Source organism: Neophocaena asiaeorientalis, unplaced genomic scaffold (genome assembly GCF_003031525.2).
Source record: "Neophocaena asiaeorientalis asiaeorientalis breed wild unplaced genomic scaffold, Neophocaena_asiaeorientalis_V1.1 scaffold249, whole genome shotgun sequence".
In the NCBI taxonomy this organism is placed as follows: domain Eukaryota; kingdom Metazoa; phylum Chordata; class Mammalia; order Artiodactyla; family Phocoenidae; genus Neophocaena; species Neophocaena asiaeorientalis.
The window spans coordinates 6,217,533-6,238,477 of NW_020172625.1; positions in this window are offsets into that span (position 1 = coordinate 6,217,533).

The window sequence follows — 20,945 nt, forward strand, 5'->3', positions numbered from 1 at the left end:
TTTTAGTAGACCATTTAATTAAACCAGGCATGAAAGAAGAGTAGCCCTGGAACAGTTGTGAAAACCCGAGCAAACTGGGAGTCTGACAGGGCCTGCAGCATTGCTTCCTTCTCGTACAGTTAGCTTATTAGGTTCCCTAATATCCCTAAGGAAATAAAGTCAGGTATAATCATACAAATAAAAACAACAAACAAGCACACAAATTCCAGGTGGATTACATATTTAAATGTAATACAAATCAACAGCAAATGAACAACTAAAATCCCAAACCCACTAAAATAATCATAACAACAAAAGCAAATGCAAAAATAAGTAAATATACTTATTACTCTGCACTTACCGTTACTGTCCTTTCTCTAAGAACTACTTTCTCTTGAAGTAGTGAATTTTAGCCTCTGACTTAATTAAACACCAATTATTGAAGGTTCTAGCCAAGGCAATTAGGGAAGAAAAAGTAATGAAACAATCTAGATTGGAAAGGAAGAAGTAAATCTATCTCTGTTTGCAGATGATGTGATGTTATATATAGAAAATCCTAAGAAATCCACCAAAAGCTATTAGAACTCATAAATGAATTCAGCCAGGTTTTAAGATACAAGATGACTAAACAAAAATCGATTGGATTTTTGTACACTATCAATGAACATTCCAAAAATGAAATTGAGAAGACAGTTCCATTTATAATTGTATTAAAAGAATGAAATATTTAGGTACAAATTTATGCAAGTTTTGTGCACTGAAAACTATGAAATATTGTTGAAATGAATTAAAGAAGATCTAAATAAATGACAGACATTCTATGTTCATGAATCGGAAGATTTAATATTAAGATGCCTATACCTCCAAATCAATCTACAGATTTAATGCCAGCCCTAATAAAATTCCAGCTGGTTTTCTTACAGAAATCGACAGGCTGATCCTAAAATTCACAAAATGGAAATTTAAGAGACCGAGAATAACTCAAACAGTTTTGAAAAGAACTATGTTGGAGGACCCATACTTCCTAAATTCAAAACTTAATAAAAATGTACAGTAATCTAGTTAGTATACTACTGGCATGAAAAGAGACATATAGATCAATAGAGTTGAGAGGAAATAAAACCATAAATTTACGATGAATTGATTTTTGACAAGGGTGCCAAGATAATTCAGTGAAGAAAAATTGTCTTTTCAACAAATAGAGCAGGGAGAACTAGATATCCACATGCAAAATAATGAATTTGGACACCTATCTCAAGTCATACATGGAAGTTAACTCAAAATATAAATGTAAAGGCTAGAACGATGAAACGCTTAGAAAAGAACCTAAGTAAATCTTCTGACTTGAGTTCGGCAGTGGTTTCTTAGATTCAACTCCAAAAGCACAAGCAACAAAAGAAAAAATAATTTGGACCACATCAAAATAGTTCTCAACTGCAAAAATAATTTGCTGTAACTTTTTGTGCTGCAAACGATGCCATAAAGAAAGTAAAAAAGCAACTCAACTGATAGAACATATTTACAAATATATCTGATAAGGGAATTTACAAAAAAAAAAAAAAAACTCTTACAGCTAAATTAAGAAAAAAGACAAATAACCCAGTTAACAAATAGCCAAAGCATCTGAATAGATGTGTCTCCAGAGAAGAAATACAAATCGCCAATAAGCACGTGAAAAGATGCTCAACATTATTAAGAAATGCAAATCAAAATCACACTGATGTACTATTTTACACACACTAGGATGGCTATGATAAAAAGACAGACAATAACAAATGTTGTAGAGGGTGTGGAGAAATTGGAACCCTCATTCATTGCTGTTGGGAATGTAAAATGATGTAGCTTACTGAAAAAGTCTGGAAGTTCCTCAGAAGCTTAATAGATTTACCATATGACACAGCAATTCTGCTCCAAGATATATACTCAAGACAAACAAAAACATATGTCCACACAGAAACTTATACCAGAATATTCATAGCAGCATTATTCATAATAATCAAAAAGTTGAAACAACTCAGTTGTCCATCGCCTGTTGACTGGGTAAACAAAAGTGGAATGGAAAATTACAACGGAATATTATTCAACCACAGAAAGAATATGAAGTACTGGTACATACTGCAACTTGAAACCTTTTTTTTTTGAAGCAACTAGTGCTTGTTTTTTTTTTTTTTAATGAATTTATTTATTTTTGGCTGTTTTGGGTCTTTGTTGCTATGCGTGGGTTTTCTCTAGTCGTGACGAGTGGGGGCTACTCTTCCTTGTGGTGCACGTGTTCTCATTGCGATGGCTTCTCTTGTTGGGGAGCACAGGCTCTAGGCACGTGGGCTTCAGTAGTTGCGGCTCGTGGGCTCTAGAGCACAGGCTCAGTAGTTGTGGTGCACGGGCTTAGTTGCTCCACGGCATGCAACTTGAAACCTTGAAAGTATTATGCTAAGTGAAAGAAACCAGTCCCTAAATACCACATGTTGTGTGATTCCATCTATATGAAATGTCCAGAACAGGCAAATCCATAGAGACAGAAGATTGATTAGCAATTGCCTAGAGCCAGGAGTGAGGGTTTGTCAGAAGGCAGTGGAGAGTGATTGCTAATGTTCTTTCTTTTTTCAGTGACAATAGTGTTCTAAATCGAGTGTCCCCAGCCTTTTTGGCACCAGGGCCCGGTTTCATGGAAGACAGTTTTTCCATGGGAGGTGGGAGAGAGGGGATGGTTTAGGCGATAATGCGAGCGATGGGGAGTGATGGGGAGCGGCAAATGGTTCGCTGGCTTGCCCGCTGCTCACCTCCTGCTATGCAGCCTGGTTCCTAACAGGCTGTGGACCAGTACCAGTCCATGGCCTGGGGGTTGGGGACCCCTGTTCTAAATTAGATTATAATGATGGTTGCATGACCCTATAAATGTGAAAAAAATTATACATTTTAAATGGGTGAATTGTATGGTATATGAATTATGTATCAATAAAGCTGTTAAAACAGACGCAAAACAAAACAAAATAAAGCCACCGATTGTTGAAGGCTTTAAGTCAAGAACTAACTGTACTCTTTTGTAGAGAACTGCCTCTGGAGGAATGACAATTTTACAACTTTCTAGGGCCCATTAGAAAAAATAGATGATCGCTCTTCACCCTGGTATAATGTTCTATATTTCTAAAACATGCTTGCTTGTACGCTATCTGAGTTAATTCTTCTAATAATATTGTAATGGAACATATCCATCATTATAGTCTGCCCTGGAAGGTGAGTAAACACAAGTCTAGAGAATTAAGTGGTTTTCCTAAAGTCATATCTCTAGCAGAAGGAAAATCTAAGTCCAGTGTTCTTCCACCATTTCTGGCTAACTTAGATTTGTCCCAAAATGATTGCCAGCCAAGACATTTGCTTGCTGTACCCACCAAGGTCAAAACCCCCAGTCTGAGCATGTTTGAAATCTTTATTTGGTTCATTTTTTTTTTCTTTCTGTTGAGAGGAATGTCTTTCTTTCCTACACTCAGATTTTCTCATTGGGTATTTTGTTGTTGTTTCCTTTAATTTGACTTAATACCAGAAAAAATATCACAAACTAACTTAACATACAAAGAAAAGATACTTGCATTCATCTCACTCTCAAAAAATTTAGAATAAAATATATAGATTCCTACTAATCAATGAGTGATAAACAGTGATAATGAGCAACTATATGAATAGGCAATTAACAAATATAATGCATGAATAGAGAAAAATGTATGAAAAGAATAATAATCACAGATACGTAGATTTTGGTAGTTTTAAAGTATGACTGCAATTTTTTGAACATTCTTTGAATCCAGAATTTGGTTCTGTGTTTCCTTAACTTGAATCTGGGTGGGCCTGTGATGGCTTCAACCAATAAAAAATATGACAGAGTTGACATTCTATTATATCTGAGCCTAGATCATAAAAAGCCATACATATTCAGCTTTGATCACTTGAATTCTTGCTCTTGAAGCCCTGAGTTCCGGGTTTGACTTCCCTGAGGCTGCTGTGTTGTTGGAACCTTGTATAGGTCACATGTAAGTGCTCTGGTCTTCAAGCCTCACTTGTTCATCTTCCCCAGCTGTTTAAGTCTTCCTATTTGAAGTCACAGGTGGTAAGGTGGAAACACAATCCATCCCTTTTTTTCCCCTGTCTGAATTCCTCATCCATGGGAATAGTGAACATACTAAACTGGTTTTCTTATTACCATTAAGTTTTGGGGTAGTTGGTTACACAGCAAAAAGAAAATTGGGAACATAGTTTTCATTGGATATTAAACCTATGTTTAGTGAACACAAATTTGATTCATGCAAGTAAAATGTAATAAGTAGAATTAGGTGAGTATAGAATCTAAGATTCCATGGGAAATAAAATCTAGAAGAGGGTCTCAGAAAAGAGAGTCATTAGAAACATAGGCATCAGGTACAAGCAAAAGAAGAATCTTTCTTGTGAACTCATATGAATCCCCAGCACAGGACCCCATACCCTGTGAGGCTGGAAACCTGTCTCCATGCTCAATAACGTGGCGTATTTTGGCAGTGATGGGTGTGACCATCTGACTGAGTTGAAATGTGATAGGGCAGAAGGGTTAGCAGTTCCAAACATTTGTTTCTCTCAGGGGCTCCAATTTTTCAGTCTATGAAACTTGGCAAGGTTCCCATTTCTTGATTTTTTTCTTTTTTAAAAAAACTCCCCTTCTCCCTTGCCAACTTGCATTGCATGGCAACTGGGAAAATGCCTGATCACATAAGGAAAATTCTGATTGAGGCCAAGCAGTGTACGAAGCCATAGTTCAACTTTGAGCTTTGCCTCTGACCCAGATACATACAACCTAGGGACTTAAAAACCACATGTGGCAGTTATATGTGGGAACAGGATGGAACTGACATTCTGCCTCTGTGTAGAAAGAGAGGAGAGATGAAGGTGCCGACAAAGAAGAGTACACTTCTTAGGTTTCAGACTATTCAGCCAGCTGAACTCCATTAAAATTGGTGCCACAGGGTAAAGTAATGGCCACATATTGGCATTTCAGAGGTCCCTTACATTATGGCTTTGTGTACCACAGACATCTTTTGAAGTGTAGCAAAATCCAAATCCATCGAATAGTAAGGCTCATCATAAGAGCACTATATATGAACAACTCTCTTTGCATTCAGAATTTATTCTAAAATTACCAGGTTGTCATATGTGTGTTACTCTGGCTCATTTCATTTGACTCGAGGAAAAGAATTAAAAACGAACCATTATTCTGAAATTACCAGGTTGTCATATGTGTGTTACCCTAGCTCATGCCATTTTACTAGAGGTAAAGAATTAAAAGCAAACCATGGAGATACTATTTTATTCCAACTCTAACTGCTGAACACTGTTCTCACAGAAAAAAAAAAGCACAAGTAGCAAAACTTCATCTTCCCCAAATACACTTCAATACGTTTTAAGTGTAAAAACCTAATTTAAAATAATGTCAGCATCTTTGGGCTGTAGAATATGAGGCTCAGCATCTTTAAATTATTTAAGAGGTCCACAGAGAACCAGTTATGCTTATAATGTCAGTTTTACTCAAAGAAAGGGGAGAGCAAAGCAAAGTGTTGAATAAGGGTTTCCTATGCAGTTTCATTGAGTTATTTCTACATTCAGTAATTGCAATAGTAGTCCTACCAAACATTAAAACAAAACAAGATATGCATGTACATAACGTTATGAGATCTATTTAGTGTATTAGTTTTGTGGTTTTAAAACAAATATTTGTGTTCTAGTGCTACTACTTCTCTTTTTGGCTTTTATTTACTTACAGTAAGATCTATCAAAAACATACTAAAAAAATAATGCCTCTGCCCCTATAAAACTTGTCATTATTCCCTTTAAATAAGAGACGGGTAATCTCTAAATATATATGGTATATAGCTAGCTGCTTTGATTTCCTCTTTTCCAGTGGTCTGGTATGGAAAAAAAAAGCCTCCTTTTTCCTTAAGGCAAAGCATACTATATAAATAATTTTAGCAGCATATTAATCTATAAAAGTTTGTTTATCATACAAAAGAAAAATCAGTAAAATATATAGTGTAATGCTCAGAGGACTCTTTGGCTGTCTGGAGTGATAAGAAAAGACACAGAATTTTTGAAACTAGATTCTCTATCCAAAATGAATATGGTGACATGGTGAGAGCTTATTAATTATATATATTTAATATATATTAAATATATATAATTATATATTCGATATATTATATATAATTTTTATATAATTTAATATATAATTATGTATATTAAATATATATTTGATATATTATTTGATATAATAATATATCAATATATTAATTACTAGAGTTTTCCATAAAGGCTTCATAGTATTTTAGAGTTCATTATCAGGAGTTCAGTAGATGTGAGCATTATCAGGAGTTCAGTGGATGTGTGCATTAATTACTGACACTAATTAATGGACACATTTCCATGTTAAGGCCACAGGTACTAATTTACAGACAGAGAGCCTTCACTGTGGTTGGTCAGAGAGATCTGCCAAATTCACGGAACTATTAGACTAACCCAAAAGAATGGTCGTATCAATACCTTTTGTAGTTTACCTGATAATGATCTAAATTTACAGTTATTCTAGGAGCTAAGAAAGAGCAGACAGGTCTCTGATAACACAGAAATGCATTTGCTCCTTTTCTATACATTTCTGAGTTCTTTTTTTTTTTTTTTTTTTTTTTTTTTTTTTTGTGGTACGCGGGCCTCTCACTGTTGTGGCCTCTCCCGTTGCGGAGCACAGGCTCCGGACGCGCAGGCTCAGCGGCCATGGCTCATGGGCCCAGCCGCTCCGCGGCATGTGGGATCTTCCCAGACAGGGGCACAAACCTGTGTCCCCTGCATCGGCAGGCGGACTCTCAACCACTGCGCCACCAGGGAAGCCCCATTTCTGAGTTCTTTAAACAGACTTTCACAAAGGTATTTTCTACCAGACTAATGGCTTGGTATTGTTCAACAAAGAGATAACTTGTATTTGAGTGGTCTACATTCTAAGGATGTAGGTGATATAGGACATGTTCGTGTTTTTTTTTTTTTTTGCCGTATGCGGGCCTCTCCCACCGCAGAGCACAGGCTCCGGACGCGCAGGCCTAGCGGCCACGGCTCATAAACCTAGCCGCTCCGTGGCACGTGGGATCCTCCCGGACCGGGGCACGAACTTGCATCCCCCGCATCGGCAGGCGGACTCTCAACCACTGCGCCACCAGGGAAGTCCAAGGACATGTTCCTTTTTATACTGGATAAGCTTCCTTATCCTCCAGGGAGCTCTGCCTGGAACATGACAAGCTTCAGGGGAAAACCACACAGGCTTTGCTAAAATTATTTTTCTCTTTGGGAAAATTTCAGACTTCCTTTCTGAATTTATGATCCCCTTTCATACTCTACTTTCACTCATTGTTTATCAGGAATTATGGAGTTGCCTAGGTTGCTGTATGAAAATTTATCCTGTAACTCTCACCTCGTATCTCCAGGCCTGACCTTTTCTCTTATTCCTCATCGTCATTGAAAAGAGGTCCAGTGCTCATCCCTGCCTCATTCCTTGAGTGACCCCTGATCCACTGTTGCCCTGATCTGAGATCTGTTTTTTTCCCTTACTTATGTCACTGGGATTTTTCTGGGCCACAATTTTTCCTTAATTTTTATTTATAATTTATACTTCTTATACTTTAAAATTCTCTTTAAAATGCTGTAATAGTAATTAGCTAAATGAAAGTTAAAAGATTAAAAATTATATAAAAGATTTAAGAGAAAACAAATATAGAGAGGAAAAGGAATTATGAGACATTTCTGTAATTAAGCCTGAAATTTAATCTGTTTCCTGGAAGCCAAAGTAAAGAGGGAAAGATGACAGTTTACCTAGTTATCAATGTCTGATAAATGGAAGAAGACTGACTCTTCAGTAGAGAGAAACTTCTTTGGCATTAAATTCTACGGGGAAAAATCTAACATTTGGACTTTTATATTAAAGGGCATTTAATAAAGTCATGGCAGTATATTTAGCAGTTTTATAGCAGTTGCAGAAATATCCCTATATGGCTCTTTATTAGAGCAAACACTGATATAAAATGAAACCATAGTAGTAAAGACACTTCTACAGGGACTGAGATAATACAGTTCAGTCATGTTTCTTTCTGATGACCTAATTTGATAGAATAATAAAATGTAGATAACAGAGAGAAGTGATTCATAATCTGGGTGGGTAGGGGGGATGAGGCATATATCAGTATTGTAATCATTTTAAAACTACACATACTGCCCTTAAGCTGAGAATTTGTTCTCAGTTTTTTTCTATATATACTCATAATTTATATAAGCCAGTGACACCCATGTTTTTTATGTCTAACCCATACCTTTCTCCAAAACTTATATATCCAACTACCAGTTCAGCATCTCTACTTGTATATTTAATCAACATTTCTCAATACATGACAAGTCCATCCACCTAATTCTTCAGGGCAAAAACCTTGAAATAGCCAGACTCCTGTCTCTCATGACCCCCAACTTCCTTATATAATCCATCAGTAAATTCTATTGGTTTTACCTATCATCAAAATATATCTAGAATCTGAACCAATTACTGATGTGAAAATTCTCGTCAGATCCACCATTATCTCTTGCATAGATTAGTGTTATAGCCTTTTATCAAGTCCCCTGTTTCTATCCTCACCATAGTTTATAACCAAGTAAGATGTAGATGTTTGCTGCAAACAGAATTTTAGGAATCTTGGAAGAGTCCCCATATGTAATGTGATCAAAATGTATTCATTACTTTTCATATGTTAATTAAGAGAAGAAGCATTCTGTGTTATAGCTGAAATAAAGTTTTACTGTGTCTTCATTTCTATGGTTGGCCAAATAAAGCATAAATTTAAAAATTATGAAGGTAATTCAATTTCTTCTGCTTTATAAGACACTTTCAGATAAGTATTCAGTTAATTCAAAGTTCAAACTCTCCATAAGGAGTGTTTTTTTTCACACACTCTTTGAAGTCTGCATCTCCCTTCTTGCAAAGAGCCTCTTTACTGTCAGGGTTACAAAAGGGGCTCCAGAACTTCATTTGCTTCTAGTGAGTTCCTCATAGTTCTTCCTTCCCACCAATGCTCCCTGACTTGCTGGTATCTCCTGAACCAAGATAGATGTCCTTGCTTGCACCAGTCAACATAAGACTATGTCACTGAAGACCATTCTTACACCCCAAACTGATGTCCATATAAGGCTCATTATATACTCTTTTCTGATAGCATTTCTCACTCCTCTTCAATTTCTGAAAAACTTCTCTGTCCCTAGAACTGATACCTCCTATCATCAAAATCCTTTAGATACTCAGTCTCTTCTCTGCATTTTGTTTGTTTATCTCTCTTTTCCTCTAAGTGAAATTAACTCTTGTTTAGAGGACAGTGTTCTCTTGCAGTGTTCTCTATGATGCCTTTTGCAGTTGTTGATACTCATGTTATTTCTTATCACTGTTGAAGATATTGGTAGTTTCATGGTCAGTGTTGCCAATACTACTCTTGTTATAATTTTTGCTAATTTTAATGTGCATGTGTACTCTCTCCATACCTTACTCTTTCAATTTGTTTACCTGTCCTTCAGCAGATCTTGTACTATACCCCATGTCATTCACTAATCACTCCCGCGATAGACTCTAGATTTTATCATTACTAATAACAACAAATCTTCCATAATGTCAACTTCAAATATGCTACTCTCTAAGGGCTATACCCTATCTTTCTGGCTCACTCTCTCTATAGGTCTTCCACCTTATCAAGATATATAACCTAATGTAGTATTTCATTTTCATTCTCCTTACTATCCCTTGTTTACTGCCCAGTTTTCAGTTACTTTCTTTCCACTTTTAATTCCATGATCTTTCATTTTAATCCCTTACGTGGATACACCCTTAAGTGTTTGCTCTGTCATGGTTCGTGGTACTTATTTGGCAAAACATCAAACCCTATTTAGTAAACTTTCTGACCACTCTATGTATACATCTGCACAGCTAAATTTTGCTGGGGAAAAACACACAACCATGCTGTCAAGGCTTTAATTCATGGCCACAAATCTCACCTAGCCTGTGAATTGCCCTGAAATCATGATGAATTGCCCTGGTTTGCTCATGTCTGCAAATGACAATGTCATACTGTTTTCTCTTCTTAAACCTTGAACACCTCCTCTCATTTCTCACTCAGCTAAAGACACTGCTGCTTATTTTTCTGAAAGAAAATAGGAGCTATTCACAAGAAAGCCTCCACAAATGCTCACCACCACATTTGTCATCTACTTGCCTCTCTGCCCATCTATTCCACCTTTCTTCTGACTATCGTGTGTGAATTCACTGTGTTCCTCCCTAAGATTAATCCCTCTTCTTGTCCACTAGATATCATCTCCCTTCACCTACTCTAAATACATCACTTTTGAAATTCTCTCTGCCTCTCCTTCGTTATCATGTGTTTCACTTTACTGGATCATTTCCATCAATACCAAATATATATTACTCCATTTTGAAAAGAAAATAATAGTTTTTTGCCTCACATTAATCTCTGGCTAGCTCCTCATTTCTTTATTCTGCTTTGCATCAAATACCAAAAGAAAAGTCATCAATACTTTATTTTCAGCTCCTCCCCCATTCATTGTTTTTAATTCACATCAGTCGCAATATTTGCCCTACCTCACCTTAAAAAATGCTCTTAATGGTGGCTTCTTCTTTGCTAAATGTAGTAGTCACTTATCTGTCTTCATCTAACTCAATCTGACTCTCTTCTATTTGAAGCATTTTCTTTTATTGGATTTTAGGACATTCTCATGGTTTTTCTTGCCCTCATTGATCATACCTTTGGATGTCTTTCACTCTTTTCTCATTTTCTCAAACTCTAAATAAAAGAATTTTCAGTTTTCATACTTCTGTTCTTTAAGTTCACTCATCTCCTTGGGGATGCTGTTCAGTCTCATCACTTCCAAATTTATATCTTCTGTTGTGGCCTCAGACCTGAATTCTGGACTTGAGTATACTGTCCCCTTTGAGACAGATTCACTTGGTTGTGACATTATGATATAATCTGAAATATAGATTTGGGGCTTTGTCCCTGGCTCCTGGCCAGAGCTCCTAAAACCTTTGTAATTTCCTGAGCAATAAAGGTAATAGGAGCATCTTTTGTTCTAATATCTTGTCTTTGACCCTGGTCCTTGATACATAGCTCTTAAACTCCTTAGCACTTCTTGGGTGACAGGAGCATCTTTTGCTCTAATATGGTGACTCTTGGTGGGCTCCTGGATGGGGGCTGCTCACCAGAAAGACCAAGCCATGATTAGAAGCTTGGAACATACAGCCTTGCCCCCCAGTAACGAAATTGAATCAGTAATAAGAAAACTCCTAAAGAACAAAAGTTCAGGGCCAAATGACTTCACAGATGAATTCTGCCAAACATTTGGAGAAGAGTTAACACCTATTCTTCTCAATCTACTCCAAAAAATTGAAGAGGAAGGAATGCTTCCAAATTCGTTCTACAGGGCCAACATCACCCTCATGCCAAAGCCAGACAAAGTATCACTGATCAACTTAGATGTAAAAATCCTCAACAAAATATTAGCAAAATGAATTCAACATGTTGAAAGTATCATACACCATGATCAAGTGGCATTTATCCCAGGGATGCAGGGAAGGTTTAATATATGCAAATCAATCAGTGTGATATACCACATAAACATATTGAAGAATAAAAATCATATGATAGTCTTAATAGAAGCAGAAAAAGCTTTTGACAAAATTGGACATCCATTTATTAAAAAAAAACTCTAAAAAAAGTAGGTATAGAGGAGGTGCACTTCAACATAATAAAGACCATATATGACAAACCTACAGCCAACATTATACTCAGTGGTGAAAAGCTGAAAGCATTTCCTCTAAGATCAGGAACAAGACAAGGATGCTCACTCTCACCACTTTTATTCAACATAGTATTGGAAGGCCTAGCCATAGCAGTTAAGACAACGAGAAGAAATAAAAGGAATCCAAATTGGAAAGGAAGAAGTAAAACTGTCACTGTTCACAGATGACATGATATTATATAAAGGAGATCCTAAACATGCTACCCAAAAACTATTAGAACTAATGAATGAATTCAGTAAAGCTGCAGGATACAAAATTAATATATAGAAATCTGTTGCATTTCTATGCAGTAACAATGAACTATCAGAAAGTGAAATTAAGAAAACAATCCCTTTTAAAATTGTATCAAAAAGGATAAAATGCCTAGGACTAAATATAACCAAGGAGGTAAAATACCTGTACTTGGGAAAGTCTAAGACACTGATGAAAGAAATTGAAGATGACACAAACAAATGGAAATATAGACTGTGCTTATGGATTGGAATAATTAATATTGTTAAAATGGCCATACTCCCCAAAGTAGTCTACAGAGTTGATGCAATCCCTATCAAAATACCAATGGCATTTTTCACAGAATTGGAACAAATAATTCTAAAATTTATATAGACAAAAGGCCCCACATAGCCAAAACAGTCTTGAGAAAGAAGAACAAAGTTGGTTGTATCACACTCCCTGATCCAACCATACTACAAATCTGCAGTAATAAAAGCAGTATGGTACTGGCACAAAAATAGACACATAGATCAATGGAACAGAATAGAGAGCCCAGAAGTAAACTCACAGTTCTATGGTCAATAATCTATGACACAGCAGACAAGAATATACAATGGGGATGTCTCTTCAGGCAAGGGAAACGAAAGCAGTAATAAACAAATGGGGCTACATCAAACTAAAAAGTTTTTGTGCAGTGAAAGAAGCTATCAACAAAATGAAAAGGCTGCCTACGAAATGTGAGAAGGTATTTGGAAATGATGCATCTGACAAGAGGTTAATATCCAAAATATACAAAGAACTCATATAACTCACCATCCGCCCCCCCTAAAAAAACACAAACCAACGAACAACCCTCTTAAAAAATGGGCAGAGTATCTGCATAGAGATTTTTCCAGAGAAGACATACAGATGGCCAATAGGCATATGAGAAGATGCTCAACATCACTAATCATCAGGGAAATGCAAATCAAAAAACACAATGAGATATTCCCTCATACCTGCCAGAACGACTGTTACCAAAAAGACAACAACTAATAAATGTTGGTGAGCATGTGGAGAAAAGGGGCCCCTTGTGCACTGTTGGTAGGAATGTAAATTGATATAGCCACTGTGGAAAACAGTATGGAGGTTCCTCAAAAAATTAAAAGTAGAACTACCATATGATCCAGCAATTCTACTGGGTATTTTTCTGAAGAAAACAAAAACATTAAGTCGAAAAGATATATGCACCCCTATGTTCATTGCAGCATTATTTACAATAGCTAAGATATGGAAGAAACCTAAGTGTCCATTGATAGATGAATGGATAAAGAAGATATAAGTATGATGGAATATTACTCAGCCATAAGTAAGAACGAAATCTTGCCATTTGTGACATGGATGGACCTAGAGAGTATTAGGCTAAGTGAAAGAAGTCAGACAGAGGAAGACAAATAGCAAATGATTTCACCTGTATGTGCAACTTAAAAAACAAAACATACATAACAAAACAGAATCAGATTCATAGATACAGAGAACAAACTGGTAGTTGCCAGAGGGGAGGAGAGTGGGAGGATGAGTGAAATAGGTGAGGGAGATTAAGAGGTACAAACTTCCAGTTGTAAAATAAGTCACGGGAAGTAATGTACAGCATAGGGAGTATAGTCAATAATATTGTTATAAATTTATTTGGTGACAGATGGTAACTAGACTTATTGTGGTGATCGTTTTGTGATGTATAAAACTATTGAATCACTATGTTGTGTACCTAAAGCATATCATATTATAGGTCAATTATATTTCAATAGAAAAATAGAAGGGAAGAAAAGGACTTATTTTTTAATTACTGAGCATCATTCTTTTGTATTGTCATTCTCAATCCCTTTCTTTTGCACGCTCCGTATTTAGTCCATCAGTAAATCCTCTTACTCTTACCTTCACGTTATATACTCATAAAAGAGTATATAAGTTTCCCTCAGAAGTTGTAGATGCTGTGGTGCACTGACCCGTTTCTCGCTTGAGGACAGTGGCAAGCATTGCTTTACTGCTGGGAATTCTGGCTGCTGATGGTTTGTAAGAATTGCCCTTGATTGAAGGGAGTTGCCTCATCCAAGTATACCAGCTTTTGGGAACAGCCAGCCTTCAGTGATTGGTTGATATGGAAGGAGAGAGACAGAGGGAAAGAGCGAGAGAGAAAGATAAAGAGAAAGAGGAAGAAAGGGGGATTGATTTATCATAAGAGAGTTGATTTATCGTAAGCTGAATATGCTGGACTGAATTCAAGACAACTCTCAACCTTTCGTGGTCCCCAAGCTCCACATAATATTGAATAAGGTCACTATTGCTGCTGTGTCAGTTTTGGGCTTCTCCCTCTGTCCAGTTCTGCTTCCCTCAGTCCCTTACACGTGATCCAGAGAGCACTGCTTGACATATCTCTGGCACGCAAACCTGTACTTCAGAGTCTGTATTTCTAAGAACTCATAAGACAGATGTGGACTTCTATGACATCCTAACCTACTAAAAAGTCTAACTTTTTTTTCTGAACCATTTCAAAGTAAGTTGGCAACCTGATGCCTATTATCCACAAAAACTTCATTGTTTATATCTGACAAACAAGGCTATTTTCCCACATAACCACAATATATAATCATAAAAATCAAGAAGTTCACATTAACTGTAATTTTTAGATGCCATTCAAGTTTCACAATTATCTCAGTGATGTCCTGTGTCCTTCTTTTCACAAGCTGCACTTCGTAGTCCTGACTCTATAGTCTCTTTTATCTGGGAATAGTTCCTCACGTCATTTCCTGATTTTTGCATTAGTTTACTATTGCTGCTGTAACAAATCATCACACACTGAGTAGCTTAAAGCAACATGAATTTACTCTCTTACAGTTCTGGAAGTCAGAATCCTGAAATCAAAACGTCAGCAGGGCTGGAGGCTTCCAGGGGAGAATCTGTTTCCTTGACTTTTCCAGCTTCTCGTGGCCACCTGTGTTCCTTCGCTTATGGCCCTTTCCTCTATCTTTAACATGCATCACCCCTATCTCTGCTGCTGTCATCATATCACCTTCTCCTCTGAGTCCAATTCCTCATAGTTCCTTCTTAGAAGGATTGTTGTGATTACACTGGGCCCATAGGATAATCCAGGACAATATTCCCATTTCAAGATCCTTAACTTAATCACTTTTGCCATGTAAGGTAACATCCACAGGATCCAGGGATTCGGATGTGGACATATTTGAGGGACTTTATTCAGCCTACTACAGCTTTCTTATGTTGAGACTTTTAAAGGGTATACATAGACCAGTTATTTTTGTAGAATGACTTCAATTTGGATTTGTTTGATATTTCCTCATTGCATCCTGTCAGATATATACATTATTTTGATTTGTTCTAGTGATCTGTTAAATTTAATCTCTAATTTAAGGTGGTGTCTGTGAGGCTTCTTCACTGTATAGTTGCACATTTTCCCTTTGTGATTAATATTTTTTTGGCAAGGCACTTTGAGACTATGTAAGTATCCTATTTTTCACCTAACTTTATTTATATAGATAGGTAGATATAAATAGAGATATTGATCTATCTATCCATTTATCTAGATCTATCTGTCTCTCTGTATCAGCATGGACTCATAAATTCCTGTTTTATGAAATGTATAATAAACTGTTATTATAATTATTTTAATTTCATGCTTTTCAAGTCATTTCCAAATTCTGGGAGCTGTTTCAAGCTGGCTTTTGCTTTTATTCATTTTGTTGATGAATTAATTTTATTATTTGATTACTTAACTGTCTGGCACAATAAGATATTCCAGACTTATGTTATATTTTCCTGCTCCAGACCTAGAAGCAGCCACTTCCAAGGAGTCCTGGTTCCTTTCAATGGAGATTGGCATTTAGAACCTAAGACCGGGCACTAGCCATGCTCATGTGTTAGAATTTCACTCTTCCTATGCCTTCTCAGTAGATAAAGATAGGAAATATGTGTACACACACATTCACATTTATACTTATTTTGAATTTAACTATTTGTATTGAAATCAATGGTTCACACAGATATTTCTATTTCAAGTCCAATTCTATAGAGTTTTATATAGCTTCTTTTCCATCTTTGTAACTCTTTTTTTCTGCAAGAAACCTGGCTGCCACTGTTCTCAATATATTTATTTATTTGTTCAGCTCCCCTATGATAGTGAATTTTTCTATTAACAGCTTGTACACATTTTTCTGCTTATTTATTTTAGTGTTATACACAAATTCTTCCTATGTTTGAGGTACTAATTTTCTGGATTATGTGCATGGCAAATATTTTCTCCAAATCTCTCTGGCTTTTCTTGGTTTTGGTGTCTTTTACTTACATTTTTTTTTTTAATTCAGTGAAATAAAATTTACCAGTCCCTTTTAATTAATTAATTAATTAATTAATTTATTTATTTATTTATTTTTGCGGTACGCGGGCCTCTCACTGTTGTGGCCTCTCCCGCTGCGGATCACAGGCTCCGGACACGCAGGCTCAGCGGCCATAGCTCACGGGCCCAGCCGCTCCGCGGCATATGGGATCTTCCTGGACCAGGGCACGAACCCGTGTCCCCTGCATCGGCAGGCGTACTCTCAACCACTACGCCACCAGGGAAGCCCACCAGTCCCTTTTTAAAACAAACAAAACAAAACTAGCATCTTTTTCTTTTTTTTTATTGGGGTAAAATAGTACATAACAAAGTTTACCATTTTAATCATTTTAAGTGTACAGTTCAGTGGCATTCAGTATATTCACATTGTTATGTGACCATCACTGCTCTCCATCCACAGAACTTTTTCATCTTGCCAAATCTAAACCCATTAAACATTAACTCCCCATTCCCGCTTCTCCAAGCTGCCGGTCCTCACTATTCTACTTTCTGTCTCTATGAATTTGACTGCTCTAGGTACCTCCTCTAAGTGGAGTAATACAATGTCCTTTTGTGACTGGCTTATTTCACTTAACAAAATGTCTTTAAGTTTCATCCATTTTGTAGCATGTATCAAAATCTTATTCCTTTTTATTAAGGCTGAAAAATATTCCCTTGTATGTACAGTTGACTCTTGAAAATCATGGTTGAACTGCATGGTTCCACTTACAAGCAGATTTTTTTTTTCAGTAAATATAGTACCTGTATTTTCATTTTATAGATCTTTAAGTATGGGGAAAACTTTATGTTTGATTAGGGATCACAATATGTGATATCAAAAGAACTAGGGTTTGAGTCCTGATTCTATCCAAACTGTTCCAGCTTCCTTCCCTTGGGTGAGTCGTTTATCAATCCCTTTGCTATTGGGGCAGAGATAGCAGTACACAGATTTTTGACTCCACAGGGATCAGCACCCCTATCCCCCACATTGTTCAAGGGTTAACTGTATACATTACATTTTAAAAATCCATTTGTCTGTTGATGGATATTTGGATTGTTTCCACCTTTTGGCTATTGTGGATAATTCTCCTGTGAACATTGGTCATTGGTACACAAATATTTGTTTGAGTTCCTGCTTTCACTTCTTTGAATTTTTACCTAGAGGTGAAATTCACTGGATCATATGGTAATTTTATTTTAAATTTTTGGATGAACGACCATACTGTTTTCCACACTGGCTGTATCATTTTACCTTCTTACCAGCAATGCACAAGAGTTATAATTTCTCCATATCCTTCCCAGCATTTGTTATTTTCTGTTTTTAAAATAATAGCCCTCCTAATGGAGGTAAAGTAGTATTTCATTGTGGTTTTGACTTGCATTTCCCTAATGATTAGTGATGTTGAGAATTTTTTAATGTGCTAATTGGCCCTTTGTATATCTTTGAAGAAATTTCTGTTCAGATCCTTTGCCCATTAAAAAAATTGTGTTGTTTGCAAGATTAGCATCTTAACATAGAATCACTGGGACTCTTTAGTCTATTTTAATCATCTCCATCACTTGGACAATAGTATATCTGGCTTGCTACTACTAGCAGAGGGGTTAGAGAGGAAGGAAAAAAGAAAGACATACACTGAAATAAAAAATATTTCAAAATGTGTTTTTAAAATATGAAATTCGGGCTTCCCTGGTGACGCAGTGGTTAAGAATCTGCATGCCAATGCAGGGGACACAGGTTCGAGCCCTGGTCCAGGAAGATCCCACATGCCGTGGAGCAGCTAAGCCTGTGTGCCACAACTACTGAGCCTGTGCTCTAGAGCCTGCAAGCCACAACTACTGAAGCCCGCGTGCCTAGAGCCCATGCTCCACAACAAGAGAAGTCACCGCAGTGAGGCCCACACACTGCAACGAAGAGTAGCCCCTGCTTGCTGCAACTAGAGAAAGCCCGCACACAGCAATGAAGACCCAACGCAGCCAAAAATAATAAATAAAAATAAAGTTAATTAAAAATAAATAAAATATTTGACTCTTTAGAAAAGCAAAAGAGCAATTCTGTTTGGGAAGAAATGCCATTTTAGTTAACAAGTGTATATTTAACAACTTCTATGTGTTAGGCATTATTCTAGACACTGGAAGGAGTATTTGACCATAAACAAAAAATGTTTAGGTGAAAACATTATCAGCTATTTGGTAGCAGGAGACAGAAGCACACTTTTAAAATATTGTATGTTTATCTTCTATGCAGTTGCATAATGTGATATATATACACATTGGTGTAAATAATATACCCCAAGGCATTGTTCCCAGTCAAAACTTAAATGACTACTTAATGACCTTTTTTATTTAGAGTGCATGAGTGAAGTACTTACTTGGTTTAGGAGAAATAAAAAGTAGATTGGTGCTAAAATTTGAAGTTTGACATTGTTCTAGAACAGAAAAATTTCAGGTCTTTCTCATAGAAACTGGCCCTTTGAGTTTTCCAAATACTTATGTGCTGGGGCATTCAGAATAAATGAAGATATGTTCAGGAAAGAGTTCATTTCTTCACCTCTAATATTTGTGAATACTATCAGCATATCAGAGAGAAAATCCAGACAGTTGAGTAAAACAACAAAAAATTAATGAGAAATTCATATATGGACAGTTATTTTCATGCATTCATATTTTTCTATATCCATTTCAATATTTCCACTATGTTTTCTTCCTTGCTAGTGATCTGTGTCTGTAAGGTTATAGATTAGAACACAACTAGAGACTTACTTTGCTAATGATGGCAGTTTTTCATTTGGGAGAAACACAAAAAAAAGATATTTAAAAAATACTTGTGTCTTTGCACTCTGGGCTCCTTATTATATAATCAATATGGAGACACAAAAAGTCGCAGTAAGGTAAAGTTAAAAAAAAAATTGTCCATCTTGGCCAAGAAGCACATGAAAAACTGCTCAACATCACTAATTATTAGAGAAATGCAAATCAAAACTACAATGAGATATCACCTGACACCAGTTAGAATGGGCATCATCAGAAAATCTACAAACAACAAATACTGGAGAGGGTGTGGAGAAAAGGGAACCCTCTTGCACTTTTGGTGGGAATGTAAATTCATACAGCCACTATGGAGAACAGTATGGAGGTTCTTTAAAAAACTAAAAATAGAATTACCATATGACCCAGCAGTCCCACTACTGGGCATACACCCAGAGAAAACCATAATTCAAAAAGACACATGCACCCCAATGTTCATTGCAGCACTATTTACAGTAGCCAGGTCATGGAAGCAAACTAAATGTCCATCGACAGACGAATGGATAAAGATGTGGTACATATATACAATTCAGTATTACTCAGCCATAAAAAGGAACGAAATTGGGTCATTTGTGGATGGATCTAGAGGCTGTCATACAGAAAGAAGTAATTCAGAAAGAGAAAAACAAATATCATATATTAACACATATATGAGGAACCTAGAAAAATGGTACAGATGAACCGGTTTGCAGGGCAGAAATAGAGACACAGATGTAGAGAACAAACGTATGGACACCAAGGGGGGAAAGTGGTGAGGGTGGTGGTGGTGGTGGTGGGATGAACTGGGAGATGGAGATTGACATATATACACTAATATGTATAAAATAGATAACTAATAAGAACCTGCTGTGTAAAAAATAAATAAAATTTTAAAAAAAATTGTCCATCTTGTCCAATTATCTATGTGCAACAGATGAATGTCACTCTTGATATTAAATATGATAATGTCTAGAGATTCCAAATGCATCAAGCACATGAGACAGATCATGCCTAATGGTCATCTCAGAGACCTGTCCTTCTTCCTTTTGTAATATTTTCTTAGGGCACTTTTAGTTTGGTTAAAGAAGACCAAGCTTGGGTTTATTCCTAGTTCCTCAAGCTTGAGTTCATTCCTAGTTGCTGCCTCTTCTTTATCAAAAGTTATTTAACTCCTTTCCAACTATCTCCTTATTTTGGCACCCTAATTGTTTAAGTGTGGGGCTCATAGCAAAAACTAGGAGAATGAGTGTGTCTGTGTTTCATCAAGTGCTTACTATGTTGATGGAATTTCACATTAAATGAGCGTAAAAATTAATCATGTTGGTGTATGGTGTTAAATAACTAGTCATATTCATTTAGTAGACAATCCAGTACTAAAGGGGTATGTTATTCAGTCAGAGTGTAATTAAGAAAACTTTATAATAAACACCTTACTAAGTAAGAAAAAGGCCACATCATTGCAACTGCTGCTACAAAACCAGCTGGTACCAAACAAAGAGCTTTGCTGCAGGGCATTTCTACCTTAAGTTCTCTTAAGAGCTTGATAGAATTTAGTTCCTCTCTTCCAAGAATTTGCTGTTGGCAAAATCAGCTTCGGAGGGAAGGATCGATGGTGTCTGAGTTGAAAGAAAGGTAGATTTTTGGAATTGGTAAGCCTACTTTTTTTTTTTTTTTTTTTTTTTTTTTTCTTTTTTTTGTGTG